At 32.7% G+C, this 22291-nt stretch overlaps 1 pseudogene; it reads left to right on the plus strand.

Moving 5' to 3' along the window:
• Window positions 1–3750: 3750 nt before the first annotated feature.
• The window catches only part of LOC149198322 (disease resistance-like protein CSA1), a 72436-nt pseudogene continuing 53895 nt past the window's right edge, over window positions 3751–22291 (plus strand).

A 22291-nucleotide genomic window follows, 5' to 3' on the forward strand; every position in this document is an offset into this window, starting at 1 on the left:
ATTTGAGATAGAAACCAAAAATATAGTAACCAATAGCAATTAAACATGCTTCGGATCCTTTGTTGGAACTGTCGGGGCTTCCCGTGGAATAAAGGCCCCAAGATAAGTTGGATTTCAAATGATATTGATATTATTTTGCTTGTTGAAACTTGAGAGCATGAAGAATCTAAGGTCCCTAACATAGATGGCTTTACGCTATGGTCTACATGGAACAAGCGATCCTCCCATAGAGGCATTGGGGGAATAGCTTGTTACATTAAGAAGAACATCTCCCCCCATGCTAAAATTTATAAAAACGACCCTCACAACCAATATAGTTGGATAGAGATTAGAGACATTAATAATAAAAAGTCCTACATAGCAATATGTTATTTTCCCCCCATCAATTCTAACTTCTATAAGAAGAAGAATCTAGATAAAACTAACCCTTACAATGGTTTAGAGAATGATATTTCTAGCTTAAGGAATGATGGTAATATCCTTTTAATAGGTGACTTTAATGCTCGAACTTCAAACAACCAAGCTATTATTCTAAGCAATCATTCCAACCCTAATCCTCTTTGGTTAGACGAAGACCCTACTTTGGCTAGTAGGTACAAAAGGAGCTCTGAAGACCTCGGGGAAAATTTGTTTGGGTCGGAGCTAGTCAAGCTCTGTAGTGCTCAGGATCTCATAATTTGCAATGGTCTAAAGAAGTGGCCTAATTCCAGCAAGGTGACCTGCATCCATGGACTTGGTAGCAGCGTGGTAGACTACGTTATTTCTGATCTCCCATTATACAACGAAATAATAAATTTTGATATCTTAAACGACCACGAACCTGAATCTGATCATAGGCCTTTACTTATAACTCTCAATTTTGTCATGGATAGAGTTCCCACACAAAATAATACTTACAGCCAAAAGAACTTAATATTTGATAGAAATAAAAATGATCTCTTTCTAAATGAATTAAAAACTAATTTGCTTCCTTTATCTAATATAGACAACATAGAAGACCTCTACCATAATTTTACTACAACCCTCTCATATTCTATTAACAAGTTCTCAATTGAAGTTTCAAATAATAAAAGAAATAGCAAAACCAATCCATGGTATGACAAAGATTGTAAAAGTGCGAGGGGAGAAATTAAGGAAGCTGTTGATGAATCTCTTAAAATGGACAAGATAAAAATATACAAAGTCCTAACTAAAAGGAAAAAGAGGCAGTACATTCGTCAAAGACAGGAGAATCTCTTACACCTCTCTAAGGTAGCTCCTAAGAAATTTTGGAGGCAGATTCTGACTAGGAAGACAAAAGATAATAATAAAATTGCTCTTCACGATTGGAATTCCTATCTTAAAAAGCTTTATGAATCTCCAAATGTCACGGATAATTTGGAAACCCTGCTTACAACGAAAGAAGTTTTCTCTTTAGAAGACATTAAGTTTGGGGTTAATCGCCTCGCTAATGGGAAAGCTAAGGACATTGAAGGTTACCAGGCGGAAATCTTAAAAATTGGAGGTCCTGTCCTCATCCCCCACATTCACAAGCTTTTCAATCAAGCAGTCAAGCAAGGGTTCCCTAAACCTTGGACTGAGAGCCTCATTATCCCTATTTTTAAAAGTGGGGATACAAATAACCCCTCTAATTATCGGACAATTATGATCAGCCCTCTCTTAGCCAAGTTATATGGTAGTATTTTGGAAAAGAAGTTAAGCATATGGCTTGAAAGTGAAGATAAGCGGGCTAAAGGCCAAGCAGGTTTCAGAAGGCATCACTCAACAACAAACCACCTCGTTACTCTTAGGATCATTGCGGAGGAATGTCGTAATGATAAATCCAATTTATTTTGTTGCTTTGTGGACTTTAGAAAGGCTTTCGATACGGTTCCTAGATACAACCTTTGGAATAGATTAGAAGAGCTAAAGGTTCCTCTCGAGTTAAGAGCTGCCGCTATAAGGTTATACGAGAATGTAATTGCCAAGCTAAAGAGCAATGAGGGGTGGTCAAAAGATATTAAGTGTAACATCGGAGTTAAACAAGGTTGCCCCCTCTCCCCTACCCTATTTGGCATTTACATCAATAAGCTTGAAGGCTACTTAGAGGAAGTAGGATGTGATGACACGATCTTAGCTGGGATAGTCGTCATCCTTCTTCTCTATGGTGACGATATTGTTCTTTTGGCAAGGTGCCCACCTGATCTTGATAAGCAACTCAAGCTTCTTAAGGATTTCTGCTCTACCATGGGTATGACTGTTAACACTGACAAAACAAAAGTTATGATTATCAAATCCAAGAATGACACTTACGCTAATTTTATGTATGACAATAATAACTTGGAGGAAGTGTATTCTTACAAGTACCTAGGAATTGATATTCATCACAAGCTCAACTGGAACCATAGCATTGAGAAAAGGATTAATGGGGGGTGGAAAGCTTATTTTGGTCTTGAAAATAATTGTAAAATAGCAAACCTCGTAATGTGGGATAAAAAGAAGTTCCTCTTTGAAACTTTAGTCACTTTTGTTATCTTATATGGCTGTGAGGTTTGGGGTTGCAGCATCTCCAGAGAATCATGGAGAAAGATTGAGCAAATTCAGAAGCGTTTTATAACTTATAACCTGAAAATTAAAAGTAATACACCCTATCCTATTCTCCTTATCGAAGCAGGTCTTTCCCCTATTGAGAGCCTAGCTATGATTAGGTTTCTGCTGTACAAGCACAAAATCAATAACATAGACGATCATAGACTTCCTAAGCTAGCTTTAAATTCCAGCCAAAACCACCTAAGGCTCAATCGGGGGTGGCATAAAGACACAAGGGCCTGGTTAAACTATTGGGAGATCAACAAGAATGATGCATTGCAAGACATAAATAACATTAAAGATATTGTTATTTCTAAGTTCAAAGAAAAAATGTGGTGTGAGAAAGATTTAGCGGCTAAAAGAAAATTAAGTTATTATAAGAAGGTCATCAACCCCACCCTAGAAGATCAAAAGTATCTCTCTATTTTAACTAGCTCAAAGAAGAAAATTAATATAGCAAAGATTAGAACGAATTCTCATGACCTCCATAGTGAAACAGGTTGTTGGGTAGTTCCTAAAACGCCATGGATGGAAAGGATCTGCCATATATGTGAGAATAGGAACATCGAGGATGAAAACCACTTCCTCTTAGAGTGCCCACGTACAACCACATTAGATCTCAGTTTCACAATCTTTGTTACAACACTCACCTTCCTAGCCTTTTACAATGTCAAAATTATAGTGAGCTCGGAATGCTTCTCTCCAAGCTTTTTGAGCATAGGAATAAAATCTTAAATCAAATTAAATAATTTGTTTTTAGGTCCGATAGACCAATGTGACGTTAACCATCATCATCATCATCATCATAATTGTTTTGTTATATAGTTAGTTACGATAATGTTATCATAAAAATAGTGCATATATCCATTTAAAATAGTGAATTAAATCATTTTCCAATTCTTTATTTTGGAAAAACTCAATTTAATTAAAGTAAAAAAAGTTCTAGATCCATTATATAATTCCAATTTTAATTTTCAATAAAATATGTATTTAACTATCAAACTGTAATGAACTTGCATTATCAAACTGTAATGAACTTGCATTTTAGAATGTGTTGATATCCCTTCGTCAACAATTGGAGAAGGAAAAAGCTAAAGATTTCTTAAACATAGAGATTCAAATGGATGGCAAAATATTTAAACCATGGATATCTATTCAAATGGATGGCAAAATATTTAAACCATGGATATCTGGGGCTCGGTTGATCTTATGGGCTTGACAATTAAGGCTATGGGAACATGGATTCACACCCTTGCTTGCCTTGTTCCTATCCAAATAACCCGAGCAGAAAAGAACGAAATGCTTGCTCTCAAGGATGGGCTTCAGATACCAATGGAACTGAGTTATAAAGACAACTTATCTCTGGTGAATTTGATTACTTTTGGAATTTATGATACAGTTCTTAGAAACTCGGAAGGTAAAATTATGGTGATCATCCATGGGAAAACTAAGCAGTGGAAAATCTTATTTGTTAAATCACTTCTGGTGTCTCTTTTGGATGTGGCAGGTGGAAGATATACTAATGGAGTGTGGACGACTACGAGAGCAACAAAGAAACGCATCTATGTCGTGCTGAACTTTAAAGGACTGGGTAGTGTTGAGCGAATGGAGCAAGAAGATATGTTCCTATCGGTTTTAAATGCAGCTATAAGAAATTTAACAATATTCCGCAACTATTGTCACTCACAGTTTTAAATGCAGCTATAAGAAATTTAACAATATTCCGCAACTATTGTCACTCACTGTATAGTTGCACAAGAGTCTTGATTTGCCTTTGAATTTCAGCAAGGCCAAACATTCTGGCATGGATCTGGGTTATTGTAAAAGCTTATCATTCCGGATACCAAGGGATTAACAAATGCAAATTGTGTGCAGAATAATGGTCAGGAGTTCCCTTGTCCCAATAATTTATTTTCGAGTGTCCCAATAATGAAATAGCTCATAACTGTGAAATTACATAGGCTTGTTCCTACTTTTGTATATGTTTTTGCAGTGCTACTACTCACAGTAGTTTAATTTCGATAATCTTTTCATGCTTTGAGGGAATGTTGTTAGCTTGCTTTCATCTCAGAGAGGTCATGGAAATTTCAGGCCTAGAACATGTCATTTTGCTCTGCTTAATATTTTTCTTCTTGTTAGATCTTATTAGTTGTTTCTTTCTTAAATATTCAGTTTATATCACATATCACATTTTGTGAAGACGATGTAAGGTTTAAAATCCGATTGTTATGCAATTCACCTGATGTAGACCCCTATAGAGGTTGAGTTTTTCACTGAATATGGTGAAGAAAATCACTACAAGATTCAGGAGGTTATAGGAAAAGGAAGCTATGGTGTTGTATGCTCTGTAATTGATACTCACATTGGGGAGAAAGTTGCAATCAAGAAAATAAATGACATCTTTGAACATATTTCTGATGCAACCCGGATTTTACTTGACATTAAGCTTTTGAGGCTGTTGCGACATTATGATATTGTTGAAATCAAACACATTATGTTAAGGTGGGAATCCAAAGACATTTACGTGGTATTTGAACATATGGAATTAGATCTACACCGGGTTTTTAAGGCAAATGATGACTCGATGCCGGAACATTATAAATTTTCCTTGTACCAACTTCTACGAGCTCTGAAGTACATACATACTCGTAGCTTTCTTTTGCTAATATTCTTATTTCTAAATAAGTTTAAACTTGGGAAAGGGTTTATGCATTCTCATTGCTGACTATATTTACGTGAGTAGGCAATATTCAGTTACTGTTCTATTAAAATTGTGATTGTTGCTTTTATGCCACAGGGCTTTTGTCTAATTTTCAGCTAGTCTCACTGTTTTTTAATGAATACTTATTGTATGAAAATTAATATGTATATATAACTTATTTCCGTTTTGCCTTCCTTTAGTTTTATAGACAAAGCACTCTGAACCATGGGATCATTTTGTATGTTCTTTTCTTTATATGTATTATATTTCTACATTGCAGATGGATTGAATGCATTGTAATTTGTCTCTATGATTGCAAATGATAAGGTCCTAAGATCTCGTATTATGCTCAAACATATTTTAAGGAACCATGACCACAGTTAGGTTGACTTAACCAAAGTTTGACATAAGCCAAAGATTTTGAATCATAATCAAATGACATGGATTTATTGTATGTGATGGACATCATTTGGTTTTGAATCCAATTATTTTGTAGAGAAAGGCCTAAAAATTAGAATTACCCTTCTAGTTGATTCAATATTGGGTAACACTATCAACTTTCTTTTATCAAACATCGTTTTTCCAGTATTTCTCTCTTTTATGTTAATGCAAAATTGCATTTGCTAGCAATACCTCCTGGTTCACTCACTCCACGTAAGATCGTTGATGCAACGATATTGTTTTGAGTGTATATTTTGTATGTTTTTGAATATATATTTTTGGTAAATTTTGTCGAAATTTTAATAGATTTTTATTTTTATTTTTTTTTTAAATAGGAAATTTGTATAATAAAATTCAAATAAATACAAGTAATTCAATAAATTTAATTAAACTTAATGATGTTAAAAAATATTCATTTACTAAAAATTTACATGCATACAAAATTTGTAATTAAAAATTTCTAAATCTTAGGATTTATTTAATTCTAAATATAGAATTTTGAAATAATAATCAAACTTCAGAATAATGATTAAAACTTGAAATGCTCAATTTTTCATCTGTTATTACAAGTAGCCAATTTGAAGATTCACAATTTTGAAATTGAAATATATTTCTTATAAACTTAATGAATGTGAGATTAAAATAATATAGATTAATTAATTATTATTTTTTAAATAAATTAGCAAGTTAAGAGTGATTCTATCATTATTATAGATAATTATTTGACAATTAATTAAATTTAGCAATTTTTGGTTTTTGAAATTATATAAAATAAAATTATTCAATTTATAACTAAAATTAATGAATAAATAACTAAAAATATATTTTAAAATGAAACAGCTAACAATTTCATTGGGTTAGATTATCTCTCTATTCATCCATTATTATAGTTTTCCATTAATTCAATTGGGTAAACCAGTTAAGTTTTTTATTTATTTGAGGAAGACACCCTATATTCTCAATTGATTTTGCTACTTTCATATTGAATAGTATAATTTGACTATAAAGCTAATCAATTAATTAGCTGAAATTGCAGTTTTCAAGTACTTGTAGGAGCATTTTAATTGTTTTTTTAATTAATGGTTATATTACTTTTTGAAAGTGGATAATATTAAGATGTTGAAATTTAAAAATGTTGGATAATATGTATATGTGGTTAACAATTTTATTTGAGTCTCTTTGGAGCTTTTGGGACAATTACTTTTAATATTTTATATTAAATTATATATTTCATAAATAAATAAAGAGTAAAATGATTTTCATGAACCCAGTTGACGCTGGGACTGTTGAGTGCTAACAACTGTTTCACACATTGTAGAATAAAAGTAACAATATTTTTTTATTGTTATAAATTTCTAATTTCTGATGTTCTTACGGGTAATTTGATATTATTTAAAATAAAAATTCAAAACAAACTTATAACTTAAATTGTAAAATAAACCTTTAAACTCAACTCAACCAACTATTATACGCCAAGTACACCACTGACACATTTCTACCAAGTCCATAATGTTTTTACATTTATACGCCAAGTACACCACCGACCCTTTTCTACCAAGTCCATAATGTTTTTACATTTAGTGCACAGAAACTCAATAATGTCTGTCAGTTTTCACGTTTTTTCTTTTGCGGTTAACTCAATAATGGCGGTCCCGCATCAGGTCTCCCGTCTGTTCGTTTTGGCTTCCCTGACCTGGCTTCAACTTACCTTCCTCCAATATTCATTTAAAGATATAAAATTTATTACACTTGTGAGGGTTCTTAAATAATAATGCACTTCAATTCTTAGAAGTTCAGAGAATAAATAAATCTTAACCTTTAAAAATAATAATAATAAATAAATACATAATATTGAATTAAGAAAAATACATATAATAATAATAAATAAATACATAATATTAAATTAGGAAAAAACACATAAGATCTTTGTGTGAACTAATAAATGACCTAATAAATCTATAAACAGTATATGAATTCCATAAGCAGTAAAGGTATATAACTTCTAACTCATTTGGCAATTTTTTTAAAATATGATTTATTTTATTGTATTTTTAAGTGAAGTTTGCATTATAAAATGGAATTATGTAGAACATATTAAATTCGAATGTTTTTTAAAAAGTCTTTATATTTCACAATTAAATTTCACTATTTTAAATAAAAATGCAATTAAATTTCATTAATAATAATTAATTTATACTTAGAATTAATATATATTTATATAAAAAATTATTTATTTTATTTAAAAATTTATAAATACAAATTCAAATTAATAAATAACAAATATTATATACAATTCATTCATTGATTTGTTTGGTATTTTTTTAAATATAACTTTTATTTGTATTTTTTTTAGTTTTTTCAAATGAAGTTAGGTAAATTCAGGATTAAAAACAATTATTTAATTGTAAAATGTTTTTTTAAGTAGGAACATTTTATTAGTGGTAGAAGGAAATATTTACAAGGTTATTGTTAAAAGGTTTGTTAGTTTCACTTTGACTTAGTTTCATGACCATTGCCATTAGTGCAAAATAAATAGTTCAAAAAAGACATAAGTTAACCGACCATAATCGTAAGGGAAAAATATGTCAGAAGATTGACAAAACGAATAGAACACAAAAACACATACTCAACCATCAGAGTTGATAGAAGCTGGGTTGTCTAGACCCATCCTAGGTGGAGGAGGGGGGCGAAACGAGCAGCTGTTGTGTTGCTCTAGATGAGCCAGCCAAGCCTCCAACTACTCTAGCTTGTCAAGAATGTGCATATGTCTTCGTCATACCACCACCACTCGCTCTTGAAGTTGACACTGGAAATATTGGATTTAAGCCAAAGCTGCCATGATTGCCTCATGCTCCTCCCGATGAATTTTCTCACATGCTTCAAACTTCATTTTCATAGATTGGTGTGATTGACCTTTGGTGGCGCAAGAGGGATTGTTCCTCTTCCTCGGCAGTGCCTAGCATTCACGACAGGGTCCCTGCAAGCTCCTAGTTTCCTTTAAGCTCTGCCCCATCTCTTCCCACTTTTGGTATCAACATTGAGGTTTGGGCTCTACGACCGACCCCCTTCCACCTCCACATAAGAGTGAGCTACATCGTGGTGCCATGCGCACGCTGAAACACAAAACCTCTCGAGCTCCTTGGTCGCTTTCACCACTGCAACACCAACAACACCAGAACACCACCGCACCAAAACACGTCCAACAATAGCAACACCGCAACACCACTGCAACATCACCACAACACCAACACCACCACCACACCACCAACACTGCAACACCAATACCACTACAACACCAACAACACCGCAACACGTCCATGTCAGAAATAAAAGCTGCCCCCCCAAGCCCGATGACCTTCGTCTCCAAACCCTCTTCTTGCTTTGTACTGGTTTCCCTGCCCCAGTTCGACCTTAGTAAGGAACACCTTATTGAGTTGAAGTGCCCGAGTGTGCTATCCCACCAAAGACAACGCACTGCTACACCCTTGAACTGACGAGCCACTCAACACCATAGGCCCAGAACAACGAGAGGCAATGGGGGTAAGAATTTACCCAAATCCCCTTTGAATGTACCCAACAATAGACCACAAATCAATCAAGATACCAAAGGAGGGTCGCTAGTGAATTGGGTTACAGAAACTCGCCTAATTAAGAAGGTGCCACAGGAAAGCCGGAACATATACAGGAACATAGGACTAACGACTCCCTCCTGCAGCTAGAAACCACCTTCAACATCATTTAAGGAGCAACAAGTTGCCTTATCCCCCCTCCAAAATGTATCATCATGCCACGCTCTGAGTCTCGCACTCTGAATTCTCATTGCCAATGTATCATAACAATTCTCATTTAATTCCGTAGACTACTGATTTCTCGTGGACCTCCGTTTAAGTGCACACGAGCAGGCTAGCTCGGTTCACATGGACCGACTGTGGTGTACCCTGCCACACATACCTCTTGTATGTCATGCTTATGGACACATACCTCTTATATGTCATGCACATGGACTCAACCTCCACTATCTTCAATTACAATCCCATGAAGGTATTTAATTGTAAAATGTTATTATTAAAATTATATTAAATTCAATTATGTTTAATGATTTTTTATTTTTGATTTTTTTTTTCTTTTACAATTGACTTTCACCTTTTTTTTTTAATAAAAACTAAATTAAAACTTCATAAAAATTAAATCTCTAATTTATAATTTATAGATAGAATTAATATATACATTTATATAAAAAATTATAAATTAATTTAAATTAATCAATAATAAATATTATAATTAAGAAAACCATGTTGATTATAATTAAGCAATTAACTGTGCAAATTACATAATAAATCGTAGTCCTACTAAGGTTTTAAAGAATACCACTCCAGAAGAATCATGGAGCTCAATTAAACCAGATGTAAGTCACTTTCATGTGTTTGGAAGTGAAGCATGGGCCCATATTCCAGATGACAAACATAAAGCTTTAGAACCTAAGAGTGAAAAATGTATTTTTGTTGGATATTTTGAAGATGTCAAAGGATATAAACTTATTCCACTTAAGTCCAAAAATGTTATCATTAGAAGAGATGTAAAGTTTGCTGAAAATATATCGGCCTATGAGCCTAGTTCGGCGGTTGTGCCACCTCTCTCTATCTCTTCTACTTTTGAAAATATTTCTTCTTTAGATGATGAAAGCAAGGATGACAATCCTCCCCCACCTTCTCAGGATCCTCCTTCAGCTCCTTAGCTTCCAAAATGGGTCCGTGCTACTCGGGATGCAGCATGCGCTCTTTTTGGTGATCCTACAGATCAACGACATACACGTTCTCAGTTTGATAGAGCCTCTTCTTTACTGGCTCAAGCTTCAGGGAATTATGATCCTAACACCTTTGCAAAAGCTTCAGGCCATCCTGATTGGGATGCATCTATGCATGAAGAATATTGTTCATTATTGGAAAATGATACATGGGATCTTGTTCCTCTACCAAAGGGACGAAAACTTGTTAAATGCAAATGGGTTTACAGAACCAAGTATGGACCAAATGGAAAAGTTGATAAACATAAAGCTCGTCTTGTTGCTAAGGGTTTTTCACAAGTTGAAGGCATTGACTATACTGAAACCTTCTCCCCTATTGCCAAAATGAACTCTATCTGTCTTGTCCTTTCCCTTGCTGCCTCTTTCAAATGGGAAGTCCATCAGATGGATGTTAAATCTGCCTTCTTGCATGGGGACTTGCATGAAGAAATCTATATGGAACAACCTATTGGATTTATACAAACAAACTCCAGCCTTGTATGTTGGCGTAAGAAATCACTTTATGGTTTCAAGCAAGCTCCTCGGGCTTGGTATGCCAAAATGGATAGCTTTCTTTTAGAAACTGGCTTTTCTAGGTGTCATTTTGACAATACTGTCTACACCAAGAAAGTGGGAAAGTCCCTTATCATTCTTGTTCTTTATGTTGATGATATTATCCTTACTGGCAGTGATCCCAACCTTATAAACCATGTGAAGTCCAGTCTTAAAAAGAAGTTTGAAATGACAGACTTAGGACACGTGCATTATTTTCTTGGTCTTGAAGTCTTGTAATCCAAGGAAGGTATTTCCCTTTCCCAGTCCAAGTATGCCTGTGATATTCTACATCATTTTAACATGGAAGACTGTAAGCCAACCCCTTCCCCCTTTCAGTTTGGAGCCAAACATTCAGTCACTTGTACTTCCCCTGAAGTTGATGCTACCTTATACCATCAACTTGTAGGAAAACTTTTGTATCTCACCCATACTCGTCCTGACATTTCCTTTGATGTTGGCCTTATTGCTTGGTTTACGCAAAACCCACATGAAAGTCATTGGAAATAAGCTAAAAGAATACTTCGTTATGTTCGAGGTACAATTCAGTTTGGGATTCATTACAGTGCAGAAGCATCTCCTCTATTGGTTGGTTTCACTGATTTTGATTGGGCTGGTGACCTTGATGATCAGAAGTCTACTGCAGGTTATGTGTTCACTCTTGGTTGAGGACCTATTACATGGGCTTGCAAGAAACAAAGTGCCATTTCTCTTTCTTCAGCAGAAGCAGAGTATTGTGGTGCCATAGAAGCTAGTAAGGAAGCCCCGTGGCTTCGTCAAATCCCGCTAGAGTTTGGATTTTAGTAGCAACATCCCACTACACTTTGGTGTGATAATCAAAGTGTCTTTCAACTATGCAAAGATCTAGTACAACATCAACACAGCAAACACATTGAACTGCACATGCAATTCATCAGAAAGCTCATTCACGACCATGTTCTTGAAGTGCAATATTGTTCAACAGATGATCAAGTAGCAGACATCTTTACAGAGGCTCTCACAGAGGCGAAGTTTACTAAACTTTGATTTATGGTTGGAGTTCAGGAAGTTGTCACTAAGGGTGGATAGGATCTAATGCCTCCTTCCTTCTCCTATTGTGTCACATTTGTACATCCTTCAATCCTATGCCAAGTTCTTAAGGGGGGATGTTAGGATATTCCGACACATAGGAAATAGTTAAGTATAACTTGGTCTAGTGTAGAGTTAAGTAAAGTGTGTTTCTTTACTATGTACTTTTGTAACTTACAATCTGATGGTCACGATATGTAGTGATCCAATGGTTCATTCTCTCCTCGGTATTACCAACACTTGATCCATGGCTTAACACCCGATTGGTCCATGATCTCTATTTAAAGAGCATGGAGGGTCATTTGTAGGATAATTGTTCATGAGAGAAGCTTATGTCAATTTTCATTCTTTTATTAATAAATTGCCTGAATTGACGCGTTGGCTCAGGCCGTGGACTGTTTCCCTCTTTGAGGGTTTTAACCACATCAAAAATACTGGTGTATTGATCTGTGATCTGTTTGTGAGCAGTAAATTCCTACAGTTATATTAAAACAATACTGGAGTAATTAATTTTAATATAAACCATTTAAACACTTAATGAATAAATGCTAAACAATTAAAATAAAGTTTGAAGTGAGATTTCCTTAATATTTCTTGTTATATTTGATATAAATATTATAGTACGACTCTATTATGTTCTAATTCATAACAAAATAATTTTTATCATCAAATGACACAAGTAGACTTACAAAATATTTTCTCTTCTAGACTTTGAAGGTGTGCCAACATTGTAATAGTATGATATTTTATACTAAAGGTAGACAAATTAGTTACTTAATGTCAACATTAAAATAGTTAACAATAATAACAAACACAATATTTATATGTCCTTAAATAGCTTTATAGGTAAGAAATTTCTTATGTGATTTATTATTCAATGAACTTGGTTTTAATACAATATAAATATTAATTATAATAGAGATAATGTAGGCAATCTAAGTTTTAAAATAATATCAATTATATGTCCTCTTTAATATAATATATTTAAATAGTTCAAGATTAAATATTAAACACTTGCAACAACTAGTTTAATCAATTTACCCTCCTTCCATTTGTATTTTAAAAAAACAATTTATACTACCATATTGTTATTGTTATTCATAATTTATTTTGATTGTTAAAATAGTTAATTATAAATATTGGACATTATTAATGTCATTGTAATTAAAATTTTATAAGTAAGATATTTCTTGCACATTAAACTATTATTAATGAAGTAAACTTCAATCAACTTAGCTTTTAACACAAAAATAAAAATAATAAAAATAAGTTATCCAATTCATAATTTACTTTTATGTTGTCAACTATAAAGTAGTGTAAATTTCCTTTAATAGTATATGATGGTGATGGTGATGGTGATGGTGATGATGATGACGATGATTAACATCCACCAAGAGTGTATATGGTCTCTTGGACCTCTAGGGCATATAGTGATTACTCATAATTATTTAGAATTTTATTTCTACGGGTGAAAAGCATTAAGAAAAGCATTTCAAGATCAATATATTTTTCTTTAGTTAAAAGGTCAAGAAGGTTGGTAGCGTCACAAACATTTTGAAATTTAGATCCAATTTGGGTATGATCTGGAAAATCTAAGAGAACTTAGTGCTTTTCATATTTAACGCTCTTAGTGTTACAAATGTGACATACACTTTTCTCCCATGGTGTTTTTGGAATTGTATCGGTTACACCCATATTTGCTATAGAGATCATGAGAGTTTGTTCTTATTTTAAAAATGTTTACTTTCTTTACACTACTCAAAACAAAGTCTATATACTTCTAGTTTTTGATATTTGAGTTGATCACCTACTTAACATAATATCTTAGTTTCGTTTTACCTTCTAACTCTTTATCACTCCACTATTTGATAATAATTAATTTTTGATGTAATAATATCTTTATTCTGCAAAATTATCTCTTGCTTTATCTCCCAATGGTCTAGCCAAGGTTGCTCATCCTTATGCAATATCTACTTGAGTTTATGGTGATTTTGGTTAGAGTTACAAACAATTTTAGGAAAACCGTTGCCTTCCATGTTGTTTAACATCTTCTTACACATAAAACATTGATGCCATGCCTTTAATGGGATAAATATATGCTTCTACCATGAAGATGATAGGTTATTAGGATACATTTCATTAAATCTCAACATAAAAATATAAGTTACTTTAACAATAATTGAAATTGTTGTAAATTATAACAATGAAAAAATTGATATTATGTCATTTAATAGTTTTATATATCCAGGACTCTAAAATTGTGTCATCTGCTAGAATTACATCTAGATTAGTAGTCATAATATCAAAATATAACTAAAATTCAGGTTAATAATAGTATCAACCATTGATTATTATTAATTTCATTATATTTTATATGTGAATTTTCTTTTTGCATAATATTACTTGTTATGTAAACCTTGATCTGTTGGAGTCACGATTGTGTTACACGAAAACCCGCAGGTGTTAGTAAACAAACACATCGCTAGTGTTAAGCACATGCCACGAAACACATGGGAGTGTTGGATTAACACTGCCATTAACGGAGAGTGCAACAATCTCCCCCTCAACACGAGTTAGGTGTGTTTCGAACTTGAGACCTTTGGCTTTGATACCACTTGTTGGAGTCACGATTGTCGTTACACCAAAACCCGCAGGTGTTAGTAAACAGACACATCGCTAGTGTTAAGCACATGCCACGAAACACACGGGAGCGTTGGATTAACACCACCATTAATGGGGAGCACAACATAATCAACTTAACTTTAAATTAATATTAAACAATAAATAATACTAATAGACACAAATATGTTGCTATAATTTCTATTTTATAATTAGTTTTTATTCTTAAAAGAATACATTTAAACATAATATGAAGCTATAAAAATTTATCTTGTCTATTGTAATTTTTTTTCCATCTCCCAATATAATAAAATATGTCATTCAACATAGTCAAAATTACTAGTAAGAATACCTAATATTAAAATAGTTATGATAACAAACATTTTAGCATATAATTCTATCATTAAATAAATTTTATGGACTGTTTACAAATTTTCCAAACTTTTACTAGAATAGTAACACAACATCTAGTGTGGTATTTTATATATCATATTTTAATTAAATTGATTAATAATATTCAGTTACTGTTCTATTAAAATTGTGATGGTTGCTTTTATGCTACAGGGCTTTCGTCTAATTTTCAGCTACTCTCACTGTTTTTTAATGAATACTTACTGTATGAAAATTTATATGTATATATAACTTGTTTCCGTTTTGCCTTCCTTTAGTTTTATAGGCAAAGCACTCTAAACCATGGGATCATTTTGTGTGCTCTTTTCTTTATATGTATTATATTTCTACATTGCAGATGGATTGAATGCATTGTAATTTGTCTCTATGATTGCAAATGATAAGGTCCCAAGATCTCGTATTGTGCTCAAACATATTTTAAGGAACCATGACCACAGTTAGGTTGACTTAACCAAAGTTTGACATAAGCCAAAGATCATAATCAAATGACATGGATTTATTGCATGTGATGGACATCATTTGATTTTGAATTCAATTATTTTGTAGAGAATGGCCTAAAATTTAGAATTACCCCTCTAATTGATTCAATATTGCGTAACATTATCAACCTTTTTATCAAACATCTTTTTCGCAGTATTTCTCTCTTTTATGTTAATGCAAAATTGCATTTGCTAGCAATACCTCCAGGTTCTCTCAATCCACGTAAGATCCTTGATGCAAGGATATTGTTTTGACTGTATATTTTGTATGCTTTTGAATATATATTTTTTTGGTAAATTTTGTCTAGATTTTAATAGATTTTTTTGGTTTATTTTTCTTTTCTTTTAAATGGGAAGTTTGTATAATAAAATTTAAATAAATACAAGTAACTTAATAAATTTAATTACATTCAACTTAATGATGACAAAAAATATTCATTTACTAAAACTTTACATGCACACAAAATTTGTAATAAAAAATCTCTAAATCTTAGGATTTATTTAATTCTAAATATAGAATTTTGAAATAATCATCAAACTTCAGAATAATGATTAAAACTTCAAATGCTCAATTTTTTGATCTGTTATTACAAGTAGCTAATTTGAAGATTCCCAATTTTGAAATTGAAATATATTTCTTATAAACTTAATGAATGTGAGATTAAAATGAATATAGATTAATTAATTATTATTTTTAAATAAATTAGCAAGTTAAGAGTGATTCTATCATTATTATAGATAATTATTTGACAATTAATTAAATTTAGCAATTTTTGGTTTTTGAAATTATATAAAATAAAATTATTCAATTTATAACTAAAATTAATGAATAAATAACTAAAAATATATTTTAAAATGAAACAGCTAACAATTTCATTGGGTTAGATTATCTCTCTATTCATCCATTATTATAGTTTTCCATTAATTCAATTGGGTAAACCAGTTAAGTTTTTTATTTATTTGAGGAAGACACCCTATATTCTCAATTGATTTTGCTACTTTCATATTGAATGGTATAATTTGACTATAAAGCTAATAAATTAATGAGCTGAAATTGCAGTTTTCAAGTATCTGTAGGAGCATTTTAAGTGTTTTTTTAATTAATGGTTATATTACTTTTTGAAAGTGGATAATATTAAGATGTTGAAATTTAAAAATGTTGGATAATATGCATATGTGGTTAACAATTTTATTTGGGTCTCTTTGGGGCTTTTGGGACAATTACTTTTAATAGTTTATATTAAATTATATAGCTCATAAATAAATAAAGAGTAAAATGATTTTCATGAACCCAGTTGAGACTGAGACTCTTGAGTGCTAACAGCTGTTTCACACATTGTAGAATACATTCCCAATTTCCTGAACAGAAAGGTAACAATATTTTTTATTGTATAAATTTCTAATTTCTGATGTTCTTACGGATAATTTGATATTATTTAAATATTTTATATAATTATTTTATTTTTATTTTAACCAATAAAAATTCAAAACAAACTTATAACTTCATACCTACTAAATTGTAAATTAAACCTTTAAACTCAACTCAACCAACTATTATAAGCCAAGTACACCACTGACACTTTTCTACCAAGTCCATAATGTTTTTACATTTAGTGCACAGAAACTCAATAATGTCTGTCAGTTTTCACGTTTTTTCTTTTGCGGTTAACTCAATAATGGCGGTCCCGCATCAGGTCTCCCGTCTGTTCGTTTTGGCTTCCCTGACCTGGCTTCAACTTACCTTCCTCCAATATTCATTTAAAGATATAAAATTGGAGTTGTCTATAATGCGACTTTTTGAGATTCCGGTGACGGAATCCGGCGGAAGAAATTGAGATGAAATCATGATTTGTTGCAGTTAAAATAGTTTTTTAACTGCATATTCGGATTCAGCACCCTGAAAAACCCCTGGGATGCTTTCATTGTGCAGAAAGTAGTTATCAAACTTGGATTTCAATAAATTACTGCCGGATTTTCACCGGAAAAAATCGCCGGAAAAGCTTTCAAAAAGTCGCGTTAAAGACTACGGCTATAAAATTTATTACACTTGTGAGGGTTCTTAAATAAGAATGCACTTCAATTCTTAGAAGTTCAGAGAAATAAATAAATCTTAACCTTTAAAAATAATGATAATAAATAAATACATAATATTAAATTAGGAAAAATACATATAATAATAATAAATAAATATATAATATTAAATTAGGAAAAAACACATAAGATCTTTGTGTGAACTAATAAATCTATAAATAGTATATAACTTCTAACTCATTTGGCAATTTTTTTAAAATATAATTTATTTTATTTTATTTTCCAATGAAGTTTGCATTATAAAATATTATCATGGAAAACCTATTAAATTCTAATGTTTTTTAAAAGGTTTATATTTCACAATTAAATTTCACTATTTTAAATAAAAATGGAATTAAATTTCATAAATATTAATTAATAATTAATTTATACTTGAATTAATATATATTTATATAAAAAATATATATATTTTTAATTTTTTTTATTTAAAAATTTATAAATACAAATTCAAATTAATAAATAACAAATATTATATACAATTCATTAATTTGTTTAGTATTTTTTAAATATAACTTTTATTTGTATTTTTTTTAGTTTTTTCAAATGAAGTTAGGTAAATTCACGATTAAAAACTTGTAAAATGTTTTTTTTTCAGTAGGAACATTTTATTAGTGGTAGAAGGAAATATTTACAAGGTTATTGTTAAAAGGTATGTCAGTTTCACTTTGACTGAGTTTGATGACCATTGCCATCAGTGCAAAATAAATAGTTCAAAAAAGACATAAGCTAACCGACCATAATCGTAAGGGAAAAATATGCCAGAAGACTAACAAAATGAATAGAACACAAAAACACATACTCAACCATTAGAGTTGATAGAAGCTAGGTTGTTTAGACCCATCCTAGGTGGAGGAGGGGGGCGAAACGAGTAGCTGTTGTGTTGCTCCAGATGAGCCAACCAAGCCTCCAATTGCTCTAGCTTGTCGAGAATGCGCATATGTCTCCGTCAGACCACCACCACTCGCTCCTAAAGTTGACACTGGAAATATTGGATTTAAGCCAAGGCTGCCATCACTACCTCATGCTCCTCCTGATGAATTTTCTCACAGGCTTCCAACTTCATTTTCATAGATTGGTATGATTGACCTTTGGTGGCGCAAGAGGGATTGTTCCTCTTCCTCGGCAGTGGTTAGCATTCACGACAAGGTCCCTGCAAGCTCCTAGTTGCCTTTAAGCTCTACCCCATCTCTTCCCACTTCTGGTATCAACATTGAGGTTTGGGCTCTACGACCGACCCCCTTCCACCTCCACATAATACAGAGCGACATCGTGGTGCCATGCGCACGCTAAAACACAAAACCTCTCGAGCTCCTTCGTCGCTTTCACCACTGCAACACCAACAACACTGCAACACCAACAACACTACAACACCACCGCACCGAAACACGTCCAACAATAGCAACACCGCAACACAACTGCAACATCACCACAACACCACTACACCACCGCAACACATCCAGCACTAGCAACACCACAACACCAACACCACCACCACACCACCAACACCGCAACACCAATACCACTACAGCACCAACAATACCGCAACACATCCACGTCAGAAATAAAAGCTCCCCCCCAAGCCCGATGACCTTCGTCTCCAAACCCTCTTCTTGCTTTGTACTGGTTGCCCTGCCCCAGTTTGACCCTAGTAAGGAACACCTTATTGAGTTGAGGTGCCCGAGTGTGCTATCCCACCAACGACAGCGCACTGCTACACCCTTGAACTGACGAGCCACCCAACACCATAGGCCCAGAACAATGAGAGGCAATTGGGGTAAGAATTTCCCCAAATCCCCTTTGAATGTACCCAACAATAGACCACAAATCAATCAAGATACCAAAGGAGGGTCGCTAGTGAATTGGGTTACAGAAGCTCACCTAATTAAGAAGGTGCCATAGAGAAAGCCGAAACATATACAGGAACAGAGGACTGACGACTCCCTCCTACAGCTAGAAACCACCTCCGACATCATCTAAGGAGCAACAAGTTGCCTTATCCCCCCTCCAAAACGTATCATCATGCCATCTCTCTGAGTCTTGTGCTCTGAATTCTCATTGCCAAAGTATCATAACAATTCTCATTTAATTCTGTAGACTATCGATTTCCGGTGGACCTCCGTTTAAGTGCACACGAGCAGGCTAGCTCGGTTCACATGGACCGACTGTGGTGTACCCTGCCACACATACCTCTTGTATGTCATGGTTATGGACACATACTTCTTATATGTCATGCGCATGGACTCAACGTCCACTATCTTCAATTACGATCCCATGAAGGTATTTAATTGTAAAATGTTATTATTAAAATTATATTAAATTCAATTATGTTTAATGATTTTTTTTTTTTTTTAATCTTTTAAAATTGACTTTCACTTTTTCTTAATTAAAACTAAATTAAAACTTCATAAAAATTAAATCTCTAATTTATACTTTAGAGATAGAATTAATATATACATTTATATAGAAAATTATAAATTAATTTAAATTAATCAATAATAAATATTATAATTAAGAAAATCATGTTGATTAAAATTTAAATACTTTATTTCAAACCCTTCATTATGGAATTAATGTAATTTGAATTTGAAACTTAAACTGACATAATTAACTGGGATAAACTCGCACGAAAGTTTGAATATTTTAATAGAGAAGAGTTGCCTAATAACTCGGGAGAAGAATCATTTTAATAATAATTATTTCACGAAGTATATCGCACTGAGTGACAACTTAAATTAATATTTTGATAAAGAAGAGTGGCCGAATATCTCTGAAGTAGAATCATTTTAATAATAATGGTTTGACAAAGTATATTATTTTAATAATAATTATTTGAAGAAGTATATCACACTTCTTCGAAGAATTATTTTAATAATAATGATTTGAGGAAGGCAGTTTGAAAAAGAATCAATTTAATCTATTTAGCTAGGGGTTTGTTGAGAAATTGGGAGTATTTATTTTAAAGCTTTTTAGAAAAAAAACCAAATACATCAAGCAGATGAAAAAGCAATCTGTCCCATAAAATATATATCACTCCGAACAAAAATCATTTTAATAATAATAATTTGACAAAATATACCATTTTAATAATAATTATTTGACAAAGTATATCACTGAGTGACAACTTAAATTAAAATACTGAATTTAATATTTAGATAAAGAAGAGTTGCCTAATAATGCCTAAGAAGAATCATTTTAAAATAATTATTTTACAAAGTATATCATTTTAATAATAATTATTTGACTAAGTATATGGCACTGTGACAACTTGCAATAATTTAAGGTTATTTTATTTTAGATATGCACTGCATTCACACAAATTATGTAAAGGCAAAAATGGATATCAGACGCCCACTGTTACGTGACCATTAACAAATTTCGTTCTATATTAACAAATTTAGTCTGCTGAACATAAATCTCAATTGCGAATATTGAGAAAGAGATATCAACAGGTAGCCTTTTCTATTTGAGAGATAAGTGAGACGAGGAGGAGACTCTTGAGGTTACATCGATGTTATTGCTACTCTGTCTTCCATGGCATCCATCTCATATGCAAACACCAGCACCGAAAACTATGTATTTGATATCTTCATTAACCACAGGGGTCCTGACTTCCTTATCAAACATCTCTATGACCACCTTATCAAACATGGATTGCGAGTATTTCTCAACAAAGATGAATTGCAAGGAGGAGAGTATATAACTTCGCAAATCCGAAGTGCCATTCGAACAGCTTTGGTGCATATCGCTATTTTCTCTCCGAGATATGCAAAGTCAAATTGGTGTCTTGATGAGCTCTTGCTCATGTTCGAATCAGGATTAACTATTATTCCGGTCTTCTATGATGTTGTCAAGCCTGTAGATCTTTGATGGGGAACGCAGGGTAAAAAAAGGAGTCTATGGTCGAGCCCTGCAAACACTCGAAAGCAAGAGAACGTTCAATTATGAACCACGATACGACCCTAGCACCATCCAAAAATGGAGGAAGGCTCTCACTAATGCTGCAGAAATAAAAGGTTTCGATATGGAGACGTATAATGGGTCAGTACTCCAACTCTCCCTCCTACTCTCTACCTTTTAACTTGTTGGATTGATATACACTTCATATTATAGGCATTTTTGACTCGTAATTTGATTTCAGCGATGGGCAATAGCTCCTTCAACAGGTGGTGGAAGGAGTATTGAAAAAAGTTAAAAGGCCATTACATGTGTCTAGATATCCAACTGGGTTGGATGAAAAAGTTGCAGAATTTGAAGGGGCGATGTTACTCGACCAGTAAAGCAGCCGTAATGCCCTATTTAATCTTATCTTGCAAATTTTACGAAGTGTTTAAATTTCCTTAAAATATGGACTTATAATTATCAATAAATATTGGTACAAACCTACATTGGTGAAACTGTAAATTTGTTACTGATATAAATTTTGTTATTTACCTCCCCAAATTTATTTTGAGAAGACACGGTCCTCTCCAATTCATTACCCATTTATATATATATATATATATATATATATATATATATATCATACCTCATTCCCAAAATGTCCTCTCAGATTTACTTGGGAGAAGACATGGTCCTATC

Source organism: Pinus tabuliformis, chromosome 2_2, assembly GCF_031772625.1.
Source record: "Pinus tabuliformis cultivar Carrire ecotype Pingquan chromosome 2_2, CPIR1, whole genome shotgun sequence".
In the NCBI taxonomy this organism is placed as follows: domain Eukaryota; kingdom Viridiplantae; phylum Streptophyta; class Pinopsida; order Pinales; family Pinaceae; genus Pinus; species Pinus tabuliformis.